The sequence below is a fragment of the Acinonyx jubatus genome, chromosome E1 (genome assembly GCF_027475565.1).
Source record: "Acinonyx jubatus isolate Ajub_Pintada_27869175 chromosome E1, VMU_Ajub_asm_v1.0, whole genome shotgun sequence".
NCBI lineage: Eukaryota > Metazoa > Chordata > Mammalia > Carnivora > Felidae > Acinonyx > Acinonyx jubatus.
In genome coordinates this window covers 34,037,501-34,054,110 of record NC_069397.1, presented here as the reverse complement: position 1 = coordinate 34,054,110, position 16,610 = coordinate 34,037,501, and the positions used below count along the sequence as shown (strand labels likewise).

The 16,610-nt window shown below is 55.2% G+C and overlaps 1 long non-coding RNA gene across 2 annotated transcripts; it reads left to right on the top strand.

The window, feature by feature from the left end:
- The first annotated feature begins 678 nt into the window (after positions 1-678).
- Positions 679-13,691, top strand: LOC106986755 (uncharacterized). Of its 2 annotated transcripts, none has more exons than XR_008294066.1 (4): positions 679-956; positions 6,407-6,574; positions 11,896-12,039; positions 12,478-13,691. It is a non-coding gene; the product is annotated as an uncharacterized LOC106986755 (long non-coding RNA). The 2 variants fall into 2 exon arrangements; XR_008294067.1 differs by lacking the exon at positions 679-956 and adding an exon at positions 991-2,162.
- The last annotated feature ends 2,919 nt before the right edge of the window (positions 13,692-16,610 follow it).

Here is a 16,610-nt window from a genome sequence, read left to right as displayed (position 1 = left end):
GCTGAGCTTGTACACTTCCGACTTAGGCGATTTTCCGTATGTAATCTTCTATGTGTATATTTAACTCCAATAAGAAAAAATTAAGGAGGAGAAAAAGACATGCACCCTGGAGCAGGTTAACCCCACCTGTTTTTTCTGTGCAAAGGGAGGTGGTGGGCAGATGTCTACCGTGCCTGTGCTGTGCTTGCCCCTCATTGGTGCCACCAGACTTTCTCTCTCCCCGCCCCCATTTCCGAGACTCCCCAAAGCTCCGGACTGGGGATTCTGGCTCCGTGAAGCCTCAAGGATGCCGGGAGCTCTGGGGTCAATTCCCAAGGTAAATGCCACCGTTACAGTTTAGGCCCTAGAAGCGGGCCTGGGGCTATCCCTCCCTGGCTGCCTTACCCTGGGCGGCCCTGCCACCAGCTGTCACAAGCCATGAGCTGGGAGGCAGGGCTTGGGGGACAGGCTTGGCGTGGGAGGTCAGAGTGCAGGGGTATGGGCTGCGTGGGTCCCCGGATTACGTCCACGGCCTCTCTGCACCTTGGGCCCTTGGGTGAGGCTGTGTTCGCCTTGGTGCCTCCCGCCCCACCCCCAGCAGAGAACACCTGCGTCTCCTCCACTCGCGGGCAAGGGCAGCCCAGGGGCCCCATGTGACCTTGCGCCTCGCCCCCAAAGATCCCTGCGGGTTGGGGCTTTGGGAGGCTAGGTTGCCACAGTCAGGGACCGAGGAGGGTGACCCGGTGAGGGGCGCAGATGAAGCACTGCCCTCTGGGGCCGGGCCAGGCACGGTTATTTATAACCACGGGTCGCCTTACCTCCTGACCTTCAGCTGGGGCCCGGCGAGCCGCAGCGATTAGCATCTCCTGCCGCCCATTATGAACAAACACCCCTGTGTGCCCGCCCCGGGCCCTGCAGGAAGCAGGATGTTGGCCGGAGCTGGTGCCCCGTGGCTCCCTCAGGTGAACCCGCCACGTGTGAGTTGGGAGAGGTGGGTGCGTTTGGGGGAAAGGTGTGAGAAATACTCAGAACTACTCTCGTCCCGTGGCTTCCCAGGTTGAAAATGTTGGTCTGCTCTGGGTGGCAGTTTTGTTTATAAGAGGGGGCTCCCCAGCCTTGTCTGCTCAGAGGGCTCCCTCCTTCAGTGGGAAGGAGGCAGCCCCGAGACTGGACCCCCTCCCCCCACACGGTCCCTGGAATCACCTAAGATAAACTGCACGCCCCCGCAGCAGTGGCCCCTCGTTCCTCCGTGTAGCCGAGGCTCTGGGGAGCAAGTGACTGGCCCAAGGTGACATGGCCACCCATGGCAGATCCCCCACTGCTGGCCGATGGGAAGCCGCTGGGCACCAGGCCCCCTGATTATGACAAAGGAGGCTGGGGTGGGGAGGGCCTATCCATTCATGCGATACAGTTTTGCTGAGCACCTGCTAGGTGCCAGGGGCAGTTCCAGGCAGAAATCCTTCCCCCTGTGGAGCTGATGGTCTAGGGCACAAAGGCAGTGCCTGGAGCCACAGTCCAGGCAGCTGTTGCGGGTCTTGAGTCCTGAGGAGGGAAACTGAGGCAGGGGACAAGAGGGCCCGGGAAGGTTTTGTCTCAACAGTGGGTCCCCTCCCCCTGTGCAGCTTCGAGTGACCCGCACCCAGGGCAGAGGGCGAACGTCTCGCACAACACCCGGTCTTGGCAGTCATCCTGGAGGAATGGTTCTGCCGTGGGGCTGGTTCTGCCCAGGGAAGGGAAGAACTGAGTCAGGAGGTCTGTGGGGGCTGGCGGTGAGGGAGGGAGGAGCCTGGGTGCTTCCTTCCTTTTCCACCCTGCTCTCAGGCATTTTGAAATACTTGGAAGAACTTCGGCTGTGTGGCTTGACCATCCCCTTGCCCTCTCTGGGCCACAGTTTCCACAAATAAGATTGAGGGGGGTCAGCTGGGATGAGCCATTTCGGCTCTGGCTGCCTGGGGTCCTGGTCTAGGGACTCAGAGACTCTCCACTCCGAGTCCGGCTCCGTCTGTGAGTGTTCCTCTCGGCTGGAAGGGGCCCAAGGGCACAGGCCGGGGGTGAAAGTCAGGAATGGCCAGCTCTGAGCGGCTTGTGGTGGCCGGGAACCCATGCAGTGTGTCAGGAGATGCCGTGTGGGCACACGCATGTGTGCGTGCAGCCACACGTGGGTTCAGAGTGTGCTTTCGTGGGTAAGTGGCTGAGTAAAAGACTCTATACGTGGAGAGGGAGTGGGTATCTCGGTGTGTGTGTGTAGCACGGTTTCCGTGGGAGCAGAAAGGGGAGAGTGTGTATACAAGTGTGCGGGGGGGGGGTGGGCAAGTCACACGTACCTAGGTCCAGGTATGTACGTGGAGGGGTGTGTGTGTGTGCGTGTGTGTGTGTGTGTGTTGTGTTGGAGGAGTGGAGGAGTGTCTCAGAAGCTGGGGTTGGCTTGAGGCAGGGAGTGAAAGCCTGGAGGGGCCTCTCCCTCGCTCTGTAAACCCCCTCTGCCCACATGGTCAGCCTGTGGCTGACAGGCCCTGACCAGTCCATGAACTCAGGGTCTGGAAGAGTCAGCGGCTTTTCCAACCTCTTTGCCAAATGGGATGTCAGCACGGGGGCGGAGGTGGGGGGGGTGTGCTGCAGGCTGGGGAAGGTGGCAATGACTTCATGACAACTGGCTGCCGAGCAGCTGGGGGGAAGGGGCGGGGGGGAGCCGGGGCCTGGCTGGGACGAGGAAACCTCCCGGGGATCCTCTACTGGGTGGAGGAGGCAGCTCAGCCACGGGCCCACGCTTCCTGGGGACACTTTGGTTGTTTTGAGCGGGGGGGGGGGGGGGAGCTGTGGCTACGCCAAGGCCTCGTGGGAAGGTGGGAGGGGGACCTCTTGAGCGAGCCCCCTCCAGGGGCGTTCACGCATAATCCCATAGACACTTACAGCAACCCCCGTGAGTTAGGGACTCTTATTCCTATTTTGCGGATGAGGAAACTGAGGCTCAGACAGGCAAAGGGACGTGTCTGAAGCCACATGCCAGAGGAAGTGGTGGAAATGGCCTGGGAACATGGGTTGTATTTTCTAGTCTCTGCCCCAGAAACAGAGGATGATGGGGGACAGGGAATCCTTCACGTCGGCTCCTTTGTGGATACCTTGAAGTTCAGGGATGGGACCTTCCCGGAGTCCTCAGACCCAAGGCTCCTTATCCCCCCCAAAGGGCCTCCTTCTTGGGGAGGCTTTCCACACACTTGTCCACAATTGAGGGGGTGACAACACCCATAACCACGCAGGGGGGCCACCACGAGTAAATGGAAGCCTTTGCCAGTGGCAGACCCTTTCTCTGAGCACAGGCCAGAGGTCAGGCCCTATTTCAAGCAGAAGACCTTGGTATAGACCAGGCGGCCTTGACTCACAGGGATCAGACTTGCTTGGCTCCTTTGTGGGGTTGCAGGGGCCCCGAGATCACAGACACGGGGGTGGGTGCGAGCACTGTCTTTGTGCCCAGAAGCTGAGATCAGCTTTTGGGGCGCTCTTTCTTCAGCCATTTACTAGTTTCTCATAATAATAATAACCACCCCTGCCCAAGCTTTATAGTCCACAAAATACTTTCACAAACACTCTCTCACTCAATCCTCACGAGGAGTCAGTATACCCATTTTACAGAACAAGGAACGGACGGACGCTCAGGGAGGGAGCTTTTGGGACTAGTCTCAGATCACAGGCCGGAACGTGGCCGATGTTCCGGGTGCCTGAGGCTCTGTCCAGACGGGGTTCAAAGGGGCATGGGGACAGCCAGGCCGCACCAGTGACCAGCACAGTGACCAGACAGCCTGAGAGCTGTGTCAAGACCAGTCCTCAGCCTCCCTTCCAGCGAACACTGGGGCTGGGGGTCGGGGGAGGACGGAAAGCAGCAAAGTGCTGCATGGGAGCGGGAGAGGGTAGTGGTGGGGGGAGGGGGTTCCCTGCTGACCTTGGTCCTTGGGCCCAGGTGGGGACTGCAAGGGCCCAGTGGTTCCTGGAATGTGAGCCCACGGACAGGGTGCCCACTGCCAGCTGTTGCCATGTTCTCATCTGTTTGTGGCAAAATGAGAAAAATAAGGACAACATAGTGAGGCTTTCACAGAGCCAGACCCACTCGATGTGAAGCAAGGCCCTTTCACTTGTACTATATATTTTCATCTGTGTGCGTGCGTGTGCATGTGTGTATTTAAAAGGACCTTTCCTTTGACATTTTCTTTTAATGTCCCTAACTCAGCAAAATACAAACCTGGTGACCGTGTCAGATCCTAGGTTGTTTTCTGGAAATGTCAGTGCCCTGAGAAATCTGACTGATGGGAGCCACTGGGCTAGCTCTGGTCCTAGGTGAGACCCGGAGTGGAGGGAGTTGTGTTTTCCCTGAGGGACGATGTCTCAATGGCTGGAAAAACCCCGAGAGCGGAGAAGAGGTTGGGGTTCCTGCCCAGACAGCCCTCACAGCCCCGGAGCCCAGGCATCCCCAGGAAACCCTAGCAGAAGGAACATCTGAGTAGCCGCACAGGGAATTCTGAGAAAGGCCACAGGGCCGGTTCCCCGTGCCACACGCCCTCAGCCTCTTCTCTGACCTGGAGCTGGGAGGAAACATTCCCTTACCGCTCACCCCTGCCTCCCCCAGCCCCCCAAGGCCGGCTCCAAAATAGCCCAGTCCCGGAGGAGACGTCATGGGGCCGGCTGGCTGCCTGCCCCTTGGAGAGGACAAATATAGAGGGACATCGGACACCGACAGGAGACCTGGGACCTGGGCAGTCCCGTGGCTGGGGCGGTGTCTGCCCCCTCCTAGCCCTGCACCCACTCACAGGCGGCTGGGAGGCCAGCGCCTCCAGGCCTGGCCAACCCACCCTGGGACGTGTCCCAGCAAGCCCGGAGTGGAGCCGGTGGCCGGCCCCGGGGGGCACCGGGCAGAGCTGGGTGTGTCCATGGGGACACGTCCTCTGTCCGGGGGTCTCAAAGCACTTTTATAAGTGTCATTGCCCACAGGCCCCTCCCAGGAGCGGGAGACAAGAGGAACCGGGGTGTGTCCCAGGTGGAACCACCCCTGCCCTGTGTTCTTTCCAGCTTCCGAAGGAGGCCAAGGCTATAAACTGGGGGGGCGGGGGGGGGGGGCGGAGAGGAGATCAGGCGTCCAGGCCAAACCCCAATAAACTGCTGGTTGAATCGAATTGCAAATAATTAGTCCTGATCGCCAAAGCTGCCTCCACCCTCCACTCCCGGGAATTAAAGGTCAAAGGGCAGAGCTGCTGACGCAAATGTCAGGGGAGACTCGAGATTGGGAACAGCTGGGCTCCTGCTCCCGGCTCAGCTGCCCGAGGTCGCCGGCCCCCAGCGCCCTGGACACGGTGTCCCCCCACCGGCTGGGCCCGTGGCGCTCCCGGCGCCCTCAGGGAAGGGGGCTCCTCCGCTCCCTCTCCTCTTCGGGCTCTAAGGTCCCCAGAACTTGACGGGAGGTAAATCGGAAATTCCCGTGGTGTTGCCAGATGCCTGGGAACCTGGGGACAAGCAGCAGCTCAGAGTCTTGTGAGCCTCCCCTCCCACGCCTAAAACAAGGCGAAACCTCTGCCCCCTCTGCCCCGCTGCGTTCCCCTAGGTGGACCCTGTGGCACGCCTGCCCGCCGCACCTCCCTCTGTGCGGCAGTGGTGACCCCCAGCGGTCAGTGTGGGACTTGAACTTGGGCTCGGGCAGACCCCGCTGGGCAGCCTCAGCCCGGGGCTGGCAGCCGAGGGCTCTGGGGGTTCGATTTTGGTAAGTTGGGGGGGGGGGGAGAGGGGTTGCTGGTGTTCGGAGGTACTTTTGTACGCGTTGAACTTTCCTAATTATACTGGATCTCGCCCTGAATGTCCCACTATGAGCACATGAGCATCAACGTGTCTGAGAATGCACTATCATCTCGCCTTAAACCTGCCCCTCCTCCTGACTCTCCTGTCTATTAATAGCACCACCGCCCTCCTGTCCCTCAGGCTCCAAACCCAGGAGTCATCTTCCACTCCTGCCAGCACTGGGCTGGGTGCCTGGTCCGGCCCCTCCTCGCTCTGTGTTCCCTCTTCCATCCTTGATACTCATGGCCACTACCCAGTCAGCCGGCCTCTTACCTGAGCGACGGCTACCCTCAGCAGTGACGCTGGGCCAGACCTGGGTACGGGCCCAGCCCCCTCCACTGACTGGCTGTGTGGCCTTGGGCGAGTTACTGAACTTCTCTGAGCTCAGCATCCTCAGCTGTAAGATGAGGATAGTAATCACAGTGCCTGCCTCCTAGAGCGTTGCATGAGTTATATGATAGGATGGACGTAAATACCCTGCCACATAGGACATGCTCAGTGCACGTCAGCTGTCAGAGACCCTCCTTCAGTCCAACACCTCCATTTCACAGACCATGAACCCGAGGCCAGAGAGCTGGAATGAGAACTAGCATCTGGTGTTGCGTGCCAGGTGTCTTTACAGCATGCGACAGAGCAGGGGGAGCGGAAGTTCCTGGAGTCTACAAGCTTCCCCACCACTGCCTCCGTCATCGCATTCCAGAACCCAGAACCAAAGGCCACCTCCTGAGTCCACTGGTCCCATCCACTGGCCTTTAGGGGCAGATCCACCTGGGTAAGTGTTGAGGTCACTCAGTCATAGCAGGGATCTTCTGGAATGAGACAACGCCAGGTCGAAACCAGTGGTCATGAGTCAGGGCGACCCATCTGCGAGCTGGTGAGGGAGGTTGCCCAGCCTTAGGGCTGCTGGACATGCAGGGGCGTGGCCACACGGGGTGGGGGGGGCGAGGGGGCGCCTCCCACTGCCCCGCCCTCACGTCTCTCTCCCAGCTCACACTCACCCCCAAGGGGTCCCCAAGGGGGCCTCACAGCAGGCACTCCCCCCCATCAAGGGAAGTGGGCCGGCTGACTCAGCCGGCTTTCCATCGAGACCCGCTTTCTCTGGAGGCAGATACTCTTAACAGTCACTCCATGAATGAGCCCCTGGAGCCCATAAACTTGAAACTGAAAGTGGGAGCCTTCTTCTGGGGAGAGATTTTCAAGGGGGACTTTTACCCCCAAAGAGGCGGCAGACCATCCAGATTCAAACGTGGGCCTGTCCCAGAATCTCTGGACGCCTGCTGGGTAAGACAGTCGTTCTCCAGAGGGTGCGCGTCTGCTCCTGAGACATCTGGCAATGCCAGGAGACATTTTTGGTTCTCACAACAGCATGTGCTACTGGCATTTGGTGGGTAGAGGCCAGGAGGCCGCTAAATACAGAGAGGTCGCACAAGAGAGTCTCCTCCTGCCCCTCGTGTCCGGGGAGAGAGACCCTGGTCTCGGAGTCCTCTGTCCGCTGGGGAAGCCCCTGCCTCACCACTGCCTCGAGGGTTGAGGAAAGCAATGCAAACGTAGGACCCGGGACCAGGCCCACCTCCTGCCCTGTGTTCGCAAAGGACCTTCCTGTCCTAAGGCCTTTTCTTGGCCTGGGACACCCTAGCTGTGCCTAGGTGGGCAGAGGTGGGATGGGCACACATCCCGACCACCCTCTCACCGTCACAGGAGAATTTTCCGCAATGCTTTTGGTGTTTCTGCTCTACCCTGCCTGGGGCAGAGTTTCTAGAACAGTCCATCCGGTGCTCACTTAAGCCTTTCAACAAAGAAAAAGCAGGCCATGGAAGGAGGAGCCCGCCCTCCTGGCATGTGAATTGTGTTGGAACCTGGGCACTCACCGTTTCTGCTCTCAAGCCTTGGGTCTCCCTCGGTCTCTTTGTGATCCATCCACCCGCCCCCTTCACTTGCACTTGGGGGGCAGAGAGAGGGGAGAGGACCAGAGGAAAAAATCCTCAGACTCAGCAGGAAGACCCCAGGCGGAGAGGAGGATTTGTGTCGGAGGAGCCCTGTGCAGAGGCAGGGGGATGACCAAGAAGACCTTTGAAGGTGGTGTGGAGCTGAGGCCAGGAGCTGGCCAGCTCACTTCAGCTGGCACCTGCCCTTCCTTCAGCCTCGGCGGCTGTGGGGTCAAGTGTCTTCGCTACAAAAACTGTTCCCAAATAAGGCGCTGCCGTCTCCCCTGAGACGGGGCCGGGGTGCCCGGATCAGAACCCTTACCCCCTGGCCAGAGCTCTGCTTTGCTGGTCTACCTGACTCAGGTAGAATAGCCTATGGGATTGCGTTCGAGGAGAGTGGGTCAGGCCAGTTGAAAGAGTGGGACCCTGTGGCCCCCTTTCTGGGGGCCTCTTGTTGAGACTGGGGGATCCAGGGGATTCAAACCACAACCACCCCTCCCCTTCCCCCCACCTCCGGGTCTCAGCTTAAGGCACCTGTTCAATGTGGTGCGAGGAGGGAGTGGGTGTCGAGGGCAGACAGGGCACCACCACCTTCCAAACCCCAGCAAAGGTGTCAGGCTGGGATGTCTGTCTGGAAGCCCAGCTGACCAGAGGGACAAGCCCAGACTTGCAGCTGTTCCTGAACAGGAAGCAGCCCGGGGGTGGGGGGGTGGGGGGGGGGCAAGCACTGAGGAAGGGCGGAGACCAGACCCAAGGACTTCAGACAGGCTGAGTACCAGTGAAAGGGCCTCACGAAAGGGTCTGGACCATTCTCCAGGTAGGAGCACTCTCCTGCCACAGGAGTCTCGTCTCTGAGGAAACGTTTTTGTCTTAAGTTGGAAATTCCTTGCTGATGGTGGGGCACCCCGACTTTTCCCTTTTCTTCTGTAGTTTTGCTCTGCTGCTGGCACGCCTGGGAAACTGCCCACCTCCTCCCAAGCGCCCCATGCTCCTGCCTTCCCAGGGGCGCTGAGGCTGTGGACCATCCCACCTCCGACATCTTCTGTGAGGGCTCCTCGGCTGGCCAGGGGCGTCCTGCCCAAGGTGTGCTCCCATCAGGAAAGTTCTGGGCTCTGGCCCCTAAGAAGGGCCGGGCAGCCTGGTGGCTGCTTCGAGAACCCTCATCCCTCTGGCTGTTCGCACTCGCTTCCAGCTTTCCCGCCATTCTCCACAGCCGCAAGCCTTCTGCCGTCCTCCCGCCCCCACCAAGCGTGGCTCCCAGGCCCTTCCTCCGGCTTTGCACTGGGCCCTCTCTGCTGCAGCTTTGTGCAGGAGGCTGGGCAAGGACGGAGGAGATCTGAACGGCATGCGGGTGATTAGGAGTGGTCTTCCTGACCCCAGGGGGGTGAGGGGCAGAAGCCACCTATGGAGTCTGTTGGCTGTGGTTTGGGACATTCATAACCACCTGACGAGGGCCCTGGAGCAACCCTGAACACTCTCAGGCATCGAACTCCCCAGGCCTGAGGATGGCAAATGCTGTCGCGAGATACCACTGTCCTCCAGACCCGTGTGTGTGTGTGTGTGTGTGTGTGTGCACGTGCGCGCGCGTGCATGGGGGGCCCTCTGGTCTAGAGCACCTACAGGCCATGGCGGAGGCCGCAGCAAGGGACCTGGCTCCCAGCCCACCCAGGCTGGCCTCATCTCCTCCTTGGGCCTGCCCCCATTAAGCTTCAAGTCTCACTCTCCCCCTTGGCCACCAAGAGGACCCAACAGCTTCTTGCAACCACCTTTGGTGGTGGCGGTGCCGGTGGGAGCGGCCCTAGGCGGTCCCGATTCCTACCCTTTTGCTCCTGATGTTTAGAACCGTGGGGTGGAAAGGGATCCTAGAATTCATCTTGCCCAACCCTGTCATGTGACAGAAAACTGAGGGCCACCTGAAGCTGGTGGCTCCTCAGAGCAGTCTGAGACGGGGAGAGTCCGGGTTCCCCGGCACAAGGTCCCTCGTCTGGATGCCCAAGGGCCAACCCCAGCAGTGGTGTGGGCTTGGAGTCGGAGTCCAGCCACACAGCCCTCTTCCTCTAATCCTCACCCCCACTGCTCCCCCTTTTCAGCAGCAGTTATAAAATCCAGGAAACAAATGTGGATTGATGGCCTATAAAGGGCTTAGTTAGTGCTGTGACCTGCTGAGTTATGTAACTCCCATTTATTATTGGCCTTGGCTGAAGTTTCTATTGAAGCAGCTCCCTAAGCTGACTCCGTGACATTTCCTTTAGCCTTATTCATAGGTGGCCACAGCAGAAATTCCTCTGTGACTTCAAAGGCCAACCATCAGTGGTGTGGATGCTTTCAAAAACCCCCTTCTTTAACCCCTTGGGCCAATGTTCCTCTTGCCCGTATGAACCCCCCGCTCACCTCAGCGGTGGGCCCACCTTGCCTTCCCTTCGGGTCCCCAGGCTGTGGGCTGCCTTGGTGGGGAGGCTGAGAAAAGGGGTTTTCCTTGACCCCGGTGAATGAAAGAGCAACTCAGGGCTGTTGAGAATCAAGAGGCAGCCTCGTAGAAAGAGCACTGAACTAAGGGTCGAGAGTTCTAGTCAGATCTCTGCTATCAGCGTTAACAGCCACTCTGGGCCTCAGCATGCTTGTTAGGAACGGGAAGTGTTTACCTTATCTGTACAAGGTGACCCCCCCAGTAGGCACCTTCCTTGGTCTGGGTTGGCCTGGGATGAGGGGCTGGCAGTCTTTCTCTGGGTGCTGACACACGCGAGGCTAATACCAACGTGATGCCACCTTGTGTTCAAAAGGGAGCAGAGCCCAGCCTCTCTTTCAAGGCAGCATTCCAGAACAAGTTCATTTCCCATGCCCCCACCCCTTTTCTGCTCTGGGCGGGGGTGGGGGTGTGGGAGGGCGTACTGGGAAGCCAAGGACCTAATTGTCAACGCCCACTTCTCCTTTTCCCCCAGGTGATGCCAGAGAGGCCCCATGGAGAATCTCTCTGAAGGCTCACCTGCCATCCTAAAGTAGTCTCTTCCCAGGTTCAAGAAGGAAAAGATAGACACTCCAGGGAAGCACGGCACCCAGAGAACTCAACAATTTCTGTCTTCTTTTTATTTAAAAAAATAATTTTTTAAGTGTTTACTTATATTTGAGAGACACACACACACAGGTGGGGGGGGGGGGGGGAGGCAGAGAGACCCAGACAGAATCGGAAGCAGGCTCCAGGCTCTGGGCCGTGAGCACAGAGCCCGACATGGGGCTCGAACTCAGGAGCCACAAGACCCGAGCCAAAGTCAGACGCCCAACCGACTGATCCCCCCAGGTGTCCCTGTCTTCTTAGTTAAGACAATACTCCTCCCATCACAGAAGTAATGCCTTGACGCCTCAGAGACAAACTGGTGCATCAAATGAAGTGGCTGGTTTGTACCTGGTGGTACAGGTTATAGGAATTCCCTCCATCAAGGGTCTGGCGGGGCCTGAAGGCTACTACTCATCCTCATAACTGAAACTGCACGTGGTGCAGATGACTTGCCCCTAGAGAGGTGTCACCTTGGAAGAGGCCTGGGAGTTCATCCAAGCCAAGCCACGGCTCTTAAAGGAAAACTGAGGGCCCAAGGCAGGAGATGACTTTTAATGGATCAAAGGGCAGAGAGGGGCTAGAATGAACAATTTTGTATTGCGACTTGGTTTTTGAGATGCTGACTTTGGGCTCACGTCGTATCACACCAGAGGGGTCTTTGGAAGAGAGGGCTGTCCCCGGGGCCCCAGAAACAGGGCCTCAATATGGGGCAGAATGGTCTGATAAATGCTCAGTTGGGCAAAGCCCAAGACTGGGTCTCTAGATCAACCCAGCTGCCCGGAGGCATCTGCCCAGTTTCTGCCAGGCTCCTCTAGGAAGGGCAAATGCTGGAGATGCCACTAAGCAGTGGCGTCTTTTCTGGTTAAAAACAAACCAAACTTCTGGGGTGCCTGGGTGGCTCAGTCCGTTGAGCATCCGACTCTTGATTCCGGCTCAGGTCATGATCCCAGAGTTGTGGGATCGAGTCCCGTGTCAGGCTCTGTGCTGACAGCATGGAGCCTGCTGGGGATTTTCTCTCTCCCTCTCCCCCGCTTGCTCTCTCTCTCTCTAAAATAATTTAAAAAGTTAAAAAAAATAATAAAAAAGTCAAACTTGCTCCTGTTTCCTTATTTGCTGTCCCAGGTAACCTCCCCAAGACAGACATGTAGACTGCCTACAAAATAAAAAGCCTGTGTCCACAGAAGCAGAACAGGCCAACAACAGGTGGCAAAAGGCAGCAGCTGAAAGTTCGCTCTGGGACCTGTCCCTCACCCGGGCTAGCCAAAGGTAAGGGGAAGCATGCTCCACGAAAAAAGCCAACAGGGAAAGAAGCTGAGGCCTCAGTGGGCGAAGGATACAAATGCTGGTCTGTTAGTGGTACTTTACATTATCTCACTTAATCTCCAGCAATGCTGTGAATGAGGTATCATTATTTATAATACTCCGGATGAGGAAATTCAAGTCTTTGAAAGACTGCCCCACTCTCTTTGGGTATGTCTGCACTGGAATCGTCCTGCAAAAATCCTAACAGATGTGCATCTGATGTTGTGCATCTGATGCTAATATTTTGTTTAATTCTGTATGTCTGCTCCCAACCCGTGTATATGCGGGAACTGGGAATTTCATTCTTCCCATAAAGCAACAGATACTGGGAATAAGTATGTTCCGGTGGCATCCAAAAATGTCAACCTTACCACGGTTTTCATGCTTCAATCTGTCCCTCAGGGTGCCTGCACAGGATGAAATGAACTCTTCAATGCGAAAGAGAATATGGGTCTCCTCCGCTGTTGAATTTTCATGGAACGCCCCTTGTCCTTAAATTGGGGAGGGCAGAGCAACAGAGAAAGGTATTCACCGAAAGGTCCGATGTAGGCCCATGTTACCTGTGCTTCCTAACCCACTTCTTTTAGGACAGACAACGTCTAGAACACTGCTGGACTGGAAATAAGAATACGCTGCATTGGGGCACCTGAGTGGCTCAGTCAGTTGGGTGTCTGACTTCGGCTCAGGACATGATCTCACGGCTTGTGGGTTCGCGCCCTGCATTGGGCTCTGTGCTGACAGCTCAGAGCCTGGAGCCTGCTTCGGATTCTGTGTCTCCCTCTCTCTCTGTTCCTCCCCTGCTCATTCTCTGTCTCTCAAAAACAAACAAACATTTAAAAAATAATGAAATAAAGAAACAGAATGGGTAAGTGACTAGTGAAAGGTCACAAAATTAGGCAGCAGTAGACCCAGAATTCACACCCAGGTCTGGCTTGAGATCTGGTTCTTCTCTCAACACGCCTGCAGTGGCCTCGAGGGTGGAGTCGTCTGGTTACAGCCTCAGTGAAGACCCGAAGCCTTTACTTCTGTCAGCTGGACCTGTTTACCAATGGGCAAAGGGCCCCTCCCAGGGCCAGCCAGGCCTCTGGATCACCTCATTTACTTTTATGAGTAAACACCTTCAGAAAGTGCTATTAGATGTTACGTAAATGCAGGCGAGTCACGGTAACATCTGAAGGGTTGGGGCTTGTGTGTGTGTGTGTGTGTGTGTGTGTGTGTGTGTGACAAGATAGCCTGACCGAGTGAGTGGGAGACGAAATATCCCCTTTACACTCTTAAGGTAGCAGTAAGTTCAAAGTACCCTAAGCTTCCAGTATCCATGAATCAAAAAGTACAGAGTAATGGGCTGAGCCTGAGCCTGGGGTGATCACGCCTGCTGGCGGGTCACCATGTGCTGCTAAGAACCAGCTAAGAATGAATGAAGCTTTCTGCTCCTGGAAAACAGATGTGTCTGAATCCAGATGGGCTTGAGCTCCTCTCAAGCAGCTGTTCCCGATGGAAGGAGCAGAATCACCCGATATCTGTTTTTCCAAATACTCCAATAGAACAGGACACTTCTGAGGGGAGAGGAAGAAGGAAGCAATTTCTGGAACAAGCTCGCGGGTGAGCCTGGCCGTACCCCCCAGCCTGGCGGTGGGGGGGGGGGGGGGCGGGGGCAGAGCTGCAGCTCCTACAGGAAGTTGCTGGTGCCCTAAGGCAGGGGCTTGGTGCTCTGCCTGCCTCTCCCTTGGGCCTCAACTCAGATCAAATCACAGGTACTTTTTGTCTGTGGCTGGGAGCCAGTGTTCTGCTGGGACATAAAGTCGAGGAGTGTCGTCCTGATAAATTGGACATTTTAAGAAATTAAAACATCTGGGCCTCCCGGGGGACTGGGCAAAACCCTGGGTGTGCAGGCAGGTGGGTATGGTTGGTATTTGTACAGACAACAGACCAAGGTCAAAGAGCCAGAGTCACGGAAGCAGAGAGGGCTGGAGCCAGGGCTTTTTCAGATCACCTGGATACGCCACCCTCCTTTAACACGTGACAGACCGGAGGTCCGAAGGTGTTATTCCTCAGCAGAAGCCACACATCACACTTTACCTGCGACGCCTCACAGATGCCTGGGTCCAGGCCCAGCAGAGTCCAGTTCAGTATTCAGGGGTGGAGTTTTATGCCTTTATGAGTGTTTCTGGGATGCCACGTTAAATAAAGTGACTTGCCCAGGGTCACCGTAGGGGTAGAGCTTGGACAGGTCTAGAGCCTTCTTTCCCACTGTATACCACCCAAGTCTCTAAAGGGAAGGAGTTTAAAACCGAACTGTGTTGGGGTGCCTGGGCGGCACAATCTGTTAAGCGTCCGACTCTCTGTCCCGGCTCAGGTCATGCTCTCCCGAGTTCCAGCCCCACACAGGGCTCTGCGGGGACGGTGTGGCACCTGCTTGAGATTCTGTCTCTCCTTCTCTCTGCTCCTCCCCAGCTTGTGCTCTCTCTCTCTCTCAAAATATATACATAAACTTAAAAATAAAATAAAACTGAACTGTATTATTAGGAGTATTTAAGACATTCTGAGAAGTCCCTCACTACAAAATCTTTCCTAACAAATTGGCCACTGCAGAAAATTAAGCCCGTGCCCTTTGTGGTCACCAGGGCTCTCCTGCCTACACAGAATGGGAGAAGCCTGGGGGCCTGGTGAGGGCGAGCTCGGGGGCTTAAGCAGTCTCTCTCCACGAGGGCCCGAAAGACAGTTTCCCCACAGGGTGGGACTGCCGGCCACAGTTCCCGTGCTGAGGACAGTGTTCCGGTCCCGTTCCCCCAACAAAAAACTACAATGAACGTGTCCTTTCCTGCGCTGCTCCCCTGGCTTCTCACCTGAAGCCTGGCTGGCTCAGTAAAATGACTGAATGAGGCTGAAAAGAATTCATCAGTTTCCAAAACAATGACTTGGCAGGCCCCGGAGGACTGAGGGGCAGTTGGGGAAGGTCCTGTCAAGCAGGAATGAGCCAGGCTATTAGTTATACTCCAGGGCATCCAACCTCAACTGGATGGACGGCTGTGCCTTCACCGAGTGAACTGTCCTGTTAATATGCTGATCGGGGCTACTTTTACCGTCACGTCAGAACCCCACGTTTCTTGTAAACAAAATACACCGGATTGGACTGAATACCACTGCACTGAATTGTGGGTTCACATCGTGCTACCACATGATTAGTTTTATAATCATCCTTCCTTCCAGAGTCTCTCCCAAGCAAATGGGTCACAAGTAAGCACACTGTATTATTAACATCTACATTACAGCCTGCCTCTCGTTACTGAGTCAACCTGGCAAATGGTATGCCTTGTATCATGCGTGGGTTGTTACTCAGCACGCCCACATTTCTAGAAAGCCCTATTGTCTATTACTCACATCTCATTTGAACATGTGAGCTGAGCAGACATGTTCTTCCTGCATTCCCCACTGCTCACCTTCAGTCAGTGTCAAAGGGTGACAGTCCTCACCCTCAGAAATGCCCTGTGTGATGGGGGGAGATGATTAGACTGTTGAATAAAAACCAAGTCCAGACCCCTAGGAAAGGCAAAAACAAAACAAAATACACTGGACCTCATACGTGTTTCATATACATATTTATATATATTTCATGTACAAAGTTACATTCCGAACCCCAGGGATTCCATAATAGAAATAAATACCGAAATAACTACATTGCTAAGTGAGCTTTTTGCTCATAGAAATGAAGCCTCAGCCTCTAAGAGACAACAAGTGGGACACTCTAGAACCCATTTCTCAGATTATAGAGGCCAGTAAAAGTCTGGATAAAATGTCTAGGACAAAAAAACAAATTCAGAACATAAAATGGTTAAAATATATTCAAATATATTGAGAAATGTACGACAAAATTAATAATAAAAACTTAATTTTTTAAGAGAAAGAAGGAGACATTTAGTGTTACAAAACAGCGTCACCCTGTTAGAAAAGCACTGATGATTTCCACATTTAATTCTCTCTTCTCTACTCTTCCCATGTTACAAACGGGGGCCAAACGAGTCCCTTTCTCAACATGATCAATTAAGAAGAGCCCTAAATCTGGTGGAGTCCTTTGGTAACGGTCATAATACTCACAAGGAAATAAATATTCAGTTCCACAGCATTTGCAAGAAAGACGCACATTCTTTAGGACAGTTAATATTATGAGACAATTGTTTTGCTTTGTTTTGTTACTAAGGCAGCCTATGTTAAAGGGTCTATTCTCAAATGTAGTAAGACCTTTACAAGAAATGAACAATACAGCAACTGAGAGAATGTATTTTCATCTTTTCTATGCAAACACACTTCATTTGAAAAGTTATGTGCTGCATACGTTGTGCTCAAAATGTTTTACACTCTCAACAAGCTGCATCTATTAAGATATCCCTTCCTGTTTAAAAAATGTAGATCCACACAGGTTGGAGACAAACACTCTCAAAATGGTGTAGTTCTTCAAGAACATTCTCCCTTTGCCTCCCAGGGATTTTAACCTGCATTTCATAGTAAGCATCGGGTTGGGGTATGTGATACTGACA